Source organism: Mytilus trossulus, chromosome 1 (assembly GCF_036588685.1).
Source record: "Mytilus trossulus isolate FHL-02 chromosome 1, PNRI_Mtr1.1.1.hap1, whole genome shotgun sequence".
NCBI lineage: Eukaryota > Metazoa > Mollusca > Bivalvia > Mytilida > Mytilidae > Mytilus > Mytilus trossulus.
Window position 1 is genome coordinate 53,199,927 of NC_086373.1, and position 12,304 is coordinate 53,212,230.

The 12,304-nt window shown below is 32.6% G+C and overlaps 1 protein-coding gene across 2 annotated transcripts in view; it reads right to left on the reverse strand.

Moving 5' to 3' along the window:
- The window catches only part of LOC134727219 (serine/threonine-protein kinase TBK1-like), a 42,530-nt gene extending 36,886 nt beyond the window's left edge, over positions 1–5,644 (reverse strand). Inside the window, exon 1 of one of the 2 annotated variants that reach the window (XM_063591607.1) lies at positions 5,423–5,644. The gene's annotated coding sequence lies outside the window, so the exon portion shown is untranslated. The remainder of the gene's footprint in view (positions 1–5,422) is intronic. The other variant, XM_063591602.1, reaches the window with a different exon arrangement.
- Between the last annotated feature and the right edge of the window lie 6,660 nt (positions 5,645–12,304).

The window sequence follows — 12,304 nt, forward strand, 5'->3', positions numbered from 1 at the left end:
AGTTATTAATGGCATAGTGCAAAGATTATTGGTGTTAATTAAAGATATTAAACACATTTTGACAGTTAACTTATTTACACAGTTACTGCTATTCTTCCTGTTCATGGAAGCATAACGAGGACAGTATTCCAAAGTAATAGATTTTTGCAATAAAAACAGCAGGGTGTCCGAGAAACTCCAAAGCTTGTCTATCATAACAGCCAATTTACTTCAGAGTAATCATTGGTCTATTAGCCTAAGCAGGTTAAGATTATAATACACCTTATCGCTATCACCGCTTGACCCGAGAATCTGTTCCGCTTGAACTATTGGCGTCATACAACAATCACTTTTCCATTGTGGCGTCAGACATTTTGAATTATGACGTCAAAATTTTACGGGACCCTGTGTGATGTCCAGTAATGGCGGACAAATAGCGATAAGGTGTATTTAAATGACACATCAATAATAAATCACATTCCGAACTATTTTGGAAGTGTTGAAAAACACATAATTTAGTCATTGCCGTATATATGCAAAGTGTTTGGTTTTATTTACAATACCGGTGGTACATTTTATTGTTTTAAAACTGGTAACACTGCGTGTGGGACTGTCACTGCCGTTACTGGTTTGCTGCAAGAAGTTTATTTTTACTCTTCCTTTCCCTAAAGATGTAAATTCTGATTTCCTCCAAGTTCACATATGTGCCTTTCTATTAATTGTCGTCCGGCATATAAATAACTTAGAAAAATATCAGATCAATGATAGATAGGCCCAACGACAGACGTTTCTCAACGTACAGTATGTACAATGTAAACAAACCTTGACCTCGTGGTTTTAATCGTACTGAACAGTTCGGCCCTAAAAATATCTTCCAAGTAATTCCACTTGTTTATTCACATGCACCATGTGCCGTTTAAACTAAAGATTATTTTTTTATTATACTTAATAAAACTGCATATTAATAATTATTTGTTTGCGACACCCTTGATTTATTTTCATACTTCCGTTACGGCACAGATAAACTTCTGGCCAATATTATCTGTGGCGAGATTGTCACAGTCTCAACGTCAGCGTAAGTGCACTCTTGGGTAATACGTCACCAAAATGGAGATTACGCTGATGGAAACACGGAAAAGACATTTCCAGGCAGAAAGATTTCAGATAAGTGCATTACAAATTTAATTTAACATGACAGACATGTGTATATTATTATAAAATATAATTTGTTGAGGAACTATGATTTTTTTTATGGTTTCTTTGAGCAAAGCAACATCAGAAAGTCTGAAAGCATATTTGAAAATTTATTTTTAATTATATAAACAAAATGAATAATTGTTTCCACATATGATTATTGGTAGTTACCTAAAATTTATAGTTTTTGAATTGTTTGAATTGTTTTGTGAAAATAATAAGTAGCCAGTTTTTTTAATCTTCAGGGGATAAAAAGGGGGAGGGTTTTGAAATGAATTTGATTCCTTAACAGCTTCCGATGTAGTGTATAAACAGGCAACAACATTTCAATTGAATTTTATTGCTTTAAAACATCTAGAACAATTGATTCTTTGTGGAATTTTTTTATACTTTTAGGGGATAGAATGATTAAATATCAAAATGGAGCTGCCAGTTTTGATAGTAAAACAGATTCCGTGGAGATTTCAGTTACATTTATTCAGCGATTCTACTTGGAAGAACAGAGACAACAAAATAGTACAGAAAGAAGCAGAAACTTTACATGTATCCTTTTATATTATTATATCTGACGCATAGTTACTTTAGTTTTAATATTGGGTAGGTACAGGTGCAGATCCAGCCATTTTAAAAAAGGGGTGGGGTTCAAACTATGTACTATAAACCCTTTTATATGCATTGATCTTGCTAAAAAAGGGTGGGTTCCAACCCCCCCAGAATCCTCTCCTTGATCCTCCACTGGCGTACCATTTTTATGCCCCACCTACGATAGTAGAGGGGCATTATGTTTTCTGGTCTGTGGCTCCGTTCGTTCGTCCGTCTGTGTGTCCGTTCGTTCAGGTTAAAGTTTTTGATCAAGGTAGTTTTTGATGAAGCTGAAGTCCAATCAACTTGAAACTTAGTACACATGTTACTTATTATATGATCTTTCTAAGACTTTTGACATCAATTTCACGGTCAACTGAACATAGAAAATGAAAGTGGAAGTTTCAGGTTAAAGTTTTGGGTCAAGGTAGTTTTTGATGAAATTAAATTCCAATCAACTTGAAACTTAGTAAATATGTTCCCTATAGTATAATCTTTCTAATTTTAATGCCAAATTAGATTATTACCCAATTTCACGGTCCATGGAACATGCAAAAGGATAGCGCGAGTGGGGCATCCGTGTACTTTGGACACATTCTTGTTATTGGTAATTTAAGATAACAATATGGGCATTAAGCAATTAAATATGACCAACAAGTTTGCTTATTAGTACTAGAATTTTTATAGTTAAATAATCATTAAATACAAGGCATTTTTTTAATCTGAACTTCAACAGCCTTTGAGCATGTTCAGATAAGCTATTTAACATGGCCAATACAAATACTCATTTGTACTTATTTTTCATACAACTACAATTCTTGCTTTAAATAAATAAATTGATATTTACTACATGTAACGTAATTCAAACAGTCAATTGGGGTTGATATCTTGCATTAAATAGGATAGTGACCGCCATTGACAGTAAAACCTCGTTCGACTCACTAAACAAGCCCCTGTGTACCAAGGCAAACATCTATCTTATCAGTGGCATAATCAGGGGAGGATTCTAATTTTTTTTTGATAATCAATGCATTTGGATAGGGACATATAGCTGTATCCCCTTTATCATGGGTTTTGAACCCCCCTTTTTGAAATGGCTGGATCTGTCCTTGATTAGAATAAGTAAATATGGATTTAAAATAATTTAAGAAAATATTTGCAATAGAAAAAAATGTGCATTTAAAAATGATATTAGGGCAAACACCTACCTTATCAGTTGTGTATTCAGCGGAGGGTTCTGGTTTTTTTTTGTGGACAATCTATACATTTGAAAAGGGACATATAGTTGAACCCCCTTTTATTATCCAGGGTTGGGAACACCCCTTTTTGAAATGGCTGGATCTGCCCTTGTTTAAAATAAGGAATATGGATTCAAACTAATTTAAGAAAATATTTGCAATAGAAGAAAAATGTGCATAAAAAAGGATTTTACTCAAATTTTGTAATTTCTTATAAATAGAATTCATGCAAGACATTTATTGTGCCTGAAGTAAGGACATTCTAAGGATATTCACAGGATATTCTCAGGATATACCAGGACCAACTAAATGCAAGCAAATCTAATCCTGACAAACTAAGGACATTGTCAGGATATTCACAGGATATACCAGGATTATCCCAGGGCTTACTCAATGCAAGCAAATCTGTAAATCCTGACATCAGGATAATTTCCTGAGACCAGGACCTGAGGAATCCTGAGCACAGGATTATCACAGGATTTTCTACTAGGATATTTATGGTCTGGACTGTCTCTGGATATCCCTGGAATATCCTTGTTCCAATACCGTCCCATGTTTAACCCTATCTCAGGATCAGGATATCTCAAGATTGCCCTGTGATTTTTCTCAAGATTATCCTGAGATATCCTGGGGATATCTTGTGATATCCTGCACCATTTTCGCAAGGGTAGTCCCTTAGTTCTGCGACAAAATTAATTAAAAAAAAACTCAGATGAGTGATACAAGGGTTAGAAAGTGTTTCGACCAAAGAGGACGGGAAGTGTTATCCAACTCCAATATATTTCTTTATGTAGTTAATTAGTGATGAAAACTCACTCCCCTGATACGCCAAAGAGGTAACCGACGATCTTGTGAAAGAAGGTAGATCAAGACACACACAAAATAAACAGTGAACTATAACATCACAGACTGACAGTGGACACACAAATGATAAAATGTAAAGAAAAATAAAATACACATAAAACGAAAGAGGGAAACGGAGCAGTTGCAATAAGCATATGTATCAACTCCAATATACTGAGACTTATATTCCGCATGGAAAGAATAATTGGGATCAAAACATACAACCACAGATATTACAGAAAACCGAGTTGGTCTTTTTTTAGAGAAAATTTACCCATACACATAAGAAAAATGCATTGTCGGAATAATGGGTTGTCGGAGCAATGGGATGTCGGAATAGTGGGCTGTCGAAATATTGGGCTGTCAGAATAGTGGGCTGTCAGAGTAATGGGCTGTCGGAATAATGGTTGTCGGACTAATGGGATGTCACCAAAAATCCACTGATTTCGACAAATCATGTTAGCTTTTTTTCCCAAAATGTGGTTACTACCCTATCATATATCTTATACTGCACATCTTTTTAGTTCAGGAAGACAGGAGAAACTTGGGCAGCTAGGCAATATTCCCCAATCGGGAGACAGTCTCCAGATCTGGAGATGTCTCCAAATTGGGAGACATGGAATTATGTTATTTGTCTCCTGATTGGGAGATTGTCACCCAATCAGGAGACCTAATATGTATCAATTTGTCTCCAAATCTAGAGATTGTCTCTATATATGGAGACTGTCTCCCGATTGGGGAATATTGCCTAGCTGTTGGGTTGTTTCTATCTATAATTTTGATAACTACATGTACATGATGTACAATCCATTTACATAATATATAAAAGCTTCTATTATGCCTGTATATAGAAAGTCGCCCTCCCAATGGTTAGAATTATGAAACAGAAATAGACCGACTAGAGATGGTCCAGAGACGTGCAGCACGTTATGTGATGAATAAACACCAAAATCACTCAAGTGTAAGCAAGATGCTAAACCACCTAGAATGGAGATCACTAGAACAAAGACGAAAAGATGCAAGACTAACCATGCTCTTTAAAATAGTAAACGAGAAAGTTGCTGTGACAAAGGAAGACCGTTTGATTCCACCTAAACGATTGTCAAGAAATATGCATGATAGAAGCTTCCAAATTCCAGCAGCATCAAATGATTACCGGAAATTTTCATTCTTTCCACGAACCATCAAAGATTGAAACAGTCTCCCTCCTGGGGTAGTGTCAGCGCCGTCAGTCGAGGCTTTTAAAGCCTCGGTGACAAAGCTGAACTAAATTCAAAAAATATGGGGGGAGGGGGGAGGGTCCGTATGCGCACCGAAGACATGGCAAAATATTCAGTTTGTTGATTGTGGCCATTATCCGGTAGAAGTAGAAGTAGAAGTAGAAGAACAAGTGTGTGTTGCTGTAACCGTGTAAGGGCAGAGACATGTAAATTATGTGTAGATAAGGAGAAGCACCGACAAAACACATAAATTTGATTTAAAAAGTCATCACCTTTGCAAGAACCACCTCTGGATTTTACCTTAATGTAATATATTTTATCCTTGTTTCTTCCCCCTTTTTAAATATTTTGATATTTTAATATTACCCGTTAAGGGGTGTTCCTTATAATAGGAAGCTCATACGAAGAAAAGAAAGAACACCGGTTTTCAATCTTTCTAGCTAGAATATCAATGTATATGCCTCATAATTTGTTACACAGATATTTTAAAAATGCCAACAACATGTTTTGTGATAAACTTCTTTTTAAAGATGTAAACATAGTTGTCGTAATTCTCACTGTATTGTTCACTGTAAGATTCATCAAAACTATCACTAATAACCTAAAAACATTTTTTTAAACAAAACACAGCAAAGTATTAGTTTGAGATAATTTATAAATTTCCTAAGAGCTTTTCTGTAGTTACATTCACCTGGACGAGAATAGTCAAATATTCGAAAGCCAATGCTGTAAATGATCGAAACAGTAAACGCTAAATGAGGGGGGGGGGGGGGGGGGGGAATATTCTCAGTGGGTTGAGTCAAAAACATATTTGACGGAAACTTTGTCTTCTGGAAGGCCTGTTCCAAGAATATAAGTAGGTAGCACAAGCCCGGGGCCGTGCTTTGTGTATTTTTTCTCTGACGTTTTTTCTTATTTCCTGTCAAAAGAACTTGATCCTTAGTAACTCAAAAAAATATTTTTTTAAAACAGTAACAACACATTATTTACAAAGAGGGATCTATTATATGTCCTTCTCTTGAACACTGCTTTAACTTTAGTTTTATGTAAGGCCTTATTGAAATGTCAATTGAGTCGCTAAACTTTCATATGGAGATAGTTCATGCTTTCAGCTTGAACAATTCAATTACTCATTTATTGTCATATTTCATTCATTAATGTGTAATATTAGCCTTAAAATTTTGATTTATTAGCCTGAAAGTACAAATTTTGCGGGAGTAAGAGGTATAAATGGACCCGAAGGAATTTTGTTATGAAACAAAATGTTACATTAGTGGTGTTCATCATCTCAGAACCAATTTGTATGCAGATTCTAGGATGAGTATTTAATTATTTATTGGAGAATTTATTAGTCTTCACCAGATATTCTTTCATGATGTGGCATGATTTGTATTTTTGGACAAAATTTTGCAGAATTCGCTGTAGATTTCTGTTTAATTTATACTTAGTTTCTCTCAAACTATTTAGCTGATTAAAACAAAACTTGGCAGGAATGCTTGGTAATTAAGTGATGAAAGTGAGTGAAATACATGTATAACGACTGAACTATTTGGATTATGAAGCACCTATCATGCCTATGCAGCTGTCTACATCACCAAATTATTGTGATGTCTTACTTAACTGTATATGAATGATGCTAAAATATATTTCGATTTGACTGTTGCAATGTTGTTCTTGACTCTTGAAGTATGTGAAATGCTTATTTTCATGTGTAAAAAATATTGATCACCCCACTTTGAATTTATAAAAAAAAACTGAACACCCCTTTTCCATTCACAGAAAAAAACTTGACCCCCCCTGCATTTTGACCAGTCCCCCTCCCAGATAAATAATGATTTATGAAATATAATTCTGTCAAAATAAGCGAAGAAACATCGATGATGAATAATTCAATTGCAAGTGTATAATTCGAATTCATTGAATCCGTATTTGTGTGTCAGTAACCATCAATTTAACCCGGCATTACTGAGCTAGAGATGGATTACGCACGAAAGAGGCGTATTCAGTTATTATTTATGTCGGTTTATATGACAGTCGGCAGTCTTCGGCCTCACCTCGATTGTAAATTGTTCATTTAGACTTTATATAATTTGGATATACGTTTAAGTATGCTATAATCACAATGCTCTTCAAACTTAGTACTTTATTTAGGCCTTTTAAACTTTTTTGGATTCGAGCGTTACTGACGAGTTTTTTTGTAGACGAAACGCGCGTCTTGCGTATATACAAAATTTAGTCCAGGTATCTATGATGAGTTTATTTACTACCACTGGGTCGATGCCACTGCAGGTGGAGATTTATTTCCCCGAGGGTATCACCAGCCCAGTAGTCAGCACTCAGTTAGTGCTGACATGAATTATCATTGATATGTTTATATTTATAAATTAACTGTTTACAAAGTTTTGAATTTTTGAAATACTAAGGCTTTTCTACCTCAGGCATAGATTACCTTAGCGGTATTAGGCAAAACTGTTTAGGAATTTTGGTCCTCATTGCTCTTCAACTTCGTACTTTATTTTGGCCTTTAAATTTTTTTTTGGATTCGAGCGTCACTGATGAGTCTTTTGTAGAAGAAACGCGCGTCTGGCGTATATACAAAATTTTAGTCCTGGTATATATGATGAGTTTATTCACAAATGAGAATTTGAGTCAAATCGGTTAATTTGAAGTTGGCAGCTAATGCCCCTTAAATTAAACAATATATTTGATTTTGATTTTAATTACGTTATGGGTAAATTGACAATCATGGTTACGCTGACTTGTTTGTAGATCGTACTTTGCTCAAAATTATTGCTGTTTCCAGTATATCTCTATCAGTAATGATATTCAAGATAATAACAAAAAATCTGCAAAATTTCCTTATAATTACTTATTAAGTGGCAGCATCTAACAAACTGATGAACAATTTTACCCCCGTATCAAATTTAGTTTCAGCTATAGAAGCCAAAAACTGCATTTTACCCATATGTTATATTTTAAGTCATGGCGGCCGGCAATGTTGGTTGGCAAGCGGGCTTGTTGAACACATTGTTTAAACTAGTCTACTCTAATTATGATTGATTAAATTTTGCGTAAAGTTCACCTGGCATATCAAGCCAGGTGAGCTAAAAATACCAAAATAATCCATCGATAAACTACAAAGTTTAAAGCATTTCAATTTAGTTACTAGGCAAATCTAAATAAACGGAACAGACAAGCATGTACAACAGTCAAATTAAAAAAAAAACAACATTAAAAATCTTTCAACGGATAATGGAAAGACATAACTTTTTATTATGTTTTACTGTTTTGTTCAAAGTAATAAAAATTTGAAATATACATGCAGAGACATTGTATATCTATTAATATCAAAAGTCCGTGTAATCAGTACAGTTTGCGTGAAAACATATATAGTTGTGGAAACAGTTTTTTTTGGGTAGAAACAGTATCACGCGAAGATTTATAAATGTGGTCTTAACACTACAAAAATTGGTTACTGAAAATGGCTTAAGATTTTTAAAACGTAGATTTTTTTGAATTTTTGAATTTTGTTATAGATCAGTATGCATAAAAAAGTAACATGCTTTTATTTTTAACTATTTCAGTGTGCAATTATCTCGAACAATAACGAAAATATAACACTGTATATATTTGTATGTATATTTCAAATAGCATTGTTTACCAGATGTAAAAGACAATATGACTGTGGTTTTAGAAAAAAAACTCTTAACCAGTATGGAAAACTATTGCCATTGTCAACTCCTTCATTCGAAGAGTGACTTTTTTATTGTTCTTCCCACATTCGCATAGAGACAGGATTTGGATATTGTTTTCTCTCATTGTTTGTACTGAGAATTAAATTTTCTATTTTTATACCATAACACTATTATGCTTATTTTTCCATTTTTAGGATGCATTTATCACTTCTGATTCACTCCCTTATTTCAATATTCTTACTAAACTTAATGGAAAGTAAAATGAAAAAGATTGCATAAAAACTGATATATTCAAACAAAACATGGGAAAACAATCACAGTAATGTTAACTTTAAGTATATGGTATAAAATTAGAAAATTGAAAATTAGTATAATTCAGTTTTAATGGGAAGGGACTATCAAAATTTTGTCTACAGCCTCATGTGGATTTTTCAACTGACTGTAAAAGAAAATTCCATTGACATGTTATCTTTTGTTTCTAAATATATATTGAGATGACTATATAAAGTCACCTTTTAACTATTTCTAAAAATAATTATTAGTATGATGATAATGATAATAACAAATCGCAAGAAGATGCTGTTTTTGTATGTGAAATAGTTTCAACAGCTTGAAATTTTTTCTAAGAACCCCATTTTACATTTCTATATTGTATTTGCTTGATGAAAAGTGATAATATCATCAAGAAAATAAAAAAAAATAATTAAACAGTTTAAAACACTAAACTTAAAAAGTAGTATAATCACAAAAATATCAAACTGGAAATCCCCTAATCAAATGGCAAAATTAAAGACTCATACACACCAAACGAATGGATAACAACTGTTATATATACATATGTTCCAGACCATACGAGTATTTGGACCGTACGTGTACGGTCCGGACCGTAAACGTATACTCGTACGGTCCGACCATACGCGTACGGTCCGACCATACGCGTACGGTCCAGCTGACCATACATGTTTTGGTATCATATGGGTTAAATAAAAAAAATAAAAATAAAAAAAAACAATTACCAAAAATGTGTAGCTTTAGTTCTCCAAGATGCTTATTTTACATTAGATGGATAGGCGAATAAGCGTATCATCGAAATTAAATGTTTGTTTAATTCTATATCTGAATCCCATTTTTGTACTCTCGCTCAAGTTGACACTAACTACCACAAGGAATGTTATTTTTTCATGTTTGCGGTCCATACATGTTCCTTGCATATGCTTTTTTTTTTAAAAATTTCACAAATATAAAACAATTGTCCTTGAGTGTTTTGTTAACATCTGTTAACCTCAATTTCATTGAGCATACTGGCCTTTAATTAATGTATTACTGACATGCTAATTACAGGAGATTAACAGATTAAACTAGCGTGACCTTTTTAAAAAGTTAGAATATTAAGTTTTCATTTCAATATCAATTGAACTTTTTATATTAACTTGAGATATTAGATTTGTTGATCTGTTATTTACATTTGTATCTGATAAACTTGACTATCTTCGTATTATTAGTCGGACCGTTGGAACATATATATATATATATATATATATAACCGATAAATGGCTTGTTGGGGTAATTCGGAACAAAAGCGTATGAATGGTACGTTGTGGCTAAATAATTAACCAGGCTGAATATAATGTTAACTTTGATAAATTATCAAAAACTAAATAATTGCTGATGACTAATGAATTTTTATCATGTAAATGTGACTTTTTTTTTTTTTAAGTATGTACTCAATTAAACGCTAGTTTATATATACATGTTTTATTGCACCAAAGTGAATTACACCAAAGTTTCCAATCATATATAACAAGGTTTTACTATTTTTTGGAGTGTTGGGTTAATTGACGGGTGAATTGCAATATTGACCTGAAAACTATTTTTAAATTAACCTGTATCTTTTTATAGATAAACTATCAAAACAAATCTGAATTATTGTCTGTGTTCATATTTTGATCATTACGTTATGAATAATTGATTATTAATTACTATATTTACTGTTAACATTATTTTGTTTATGCATCATTTGTCTTAGAACAGTAAACAAGATCAAATATCAATATCTCAAGCCGTGAAGGATAGAAATCGACTTTATACAATTTGACGTCAAACAGAGTAATTTTAGATTTCAGATAAAGTTTACATGGTCTTCACTTTTTAATAGTTGCGTACGTTTTATTGAATAAGTTTTTATATCTTTCTCCATTTAGTATCACATTTTTAGTCTTGAACTTTTTTATAGTCTTCCTGCTATATTACTGCATTTTTTATCTGATTAAAATAGGATTGAGGCTGACATGTATATCATTTAAAATAAAACCAAGATGAGATTAAAATACAGGGGGTGGGATGGGGTGGGTCAAAGTTCTGATAAAAGTTTAATTACAAAATGCCCAGAAGCGTTCACAAAAACCGCATTATCCCTTATATTCAATGTAATTTCCCCTGCATCTTGTTCTTTTTTAATTATTTCTTTCTCAATGTGAAGAATCATTATTCGCTTACAATAATGCATTGTTTTCATTCAGTATAAATACGTGTTTTCATTTTTATTACACGTTCTATATATTGAACCATAGTTGTATTTTGTAGTTTTTGGGTTATTTTTACATCATACTTTAAACAAAGTGAAAGTACAATCTATTATTGTAAAATATATTTTTAATATTGTTTTGGTTACTTTACATCCGTCAAGAAATAATTGTGTAGTTATGTTGAATCAAAGCAACAATTAATTGGTATCAAAAACACTTTTCATGGTTAATAAAGAAATTTGGCCATTGTAAAACATTAATTACCTCAACCATGGAGCAAAGGTTATGTTTTTGCTTTTTAGTTTATTTTTTTTATTCTGTTTAACCATTTTATAAACTTAAGCTCTAACTATCTAAAGTATTTCATTGTTCATTTGCATTTGAAAGAATCAAAACAGAACAAATATTACAAACATGGTAATTAATGGCATGAAAATACGGGTATTGTTATTTTGAAATATTCTGTTATAAAATTTTAGAAGTTATTCAAATTAAGGAATTTATCTCCCTCATGCAAAGCTCTGATTCCTTGTGCTGATTTTGGCTGTACTTTTGGTCCTTTTTTATTTGATTTGCTCTTCAACATTTATATATGTGTTTTGGTTTTCAAATATTTCGGTCTCAAACAGCATTGAAAAGGCTTTGTTTGTCGAAATGTGCATCTGGTGCAATAAGTAAGGTACCGTTTATGCTTTTAAAACATCAAATATGAAAGCCTTAACTTATAACAGTTCTTTCTTGGAAAGGTGATGTCGAGTTTTCCTTTATTAACAAACCATGCATGTCTTTCTACACTGATCGGATATGCCCATTTATTCAAATCAAACATTTTTGTGTGAATAGCTTAAAAACAAACTATGCTTCAATCTCTCTCTGAAAAAGTGGAAAATACCCTCATTTTGTTTTTCGTTTTTATCTGTATTCTAGTGCGTTCATAAGCGATTAATTATCTATATACTAAACTATTATTTTTGTAAAATGCTTATCATTAATGACAAACATATGTTTTGTATTAAAGAAGGTTAAAG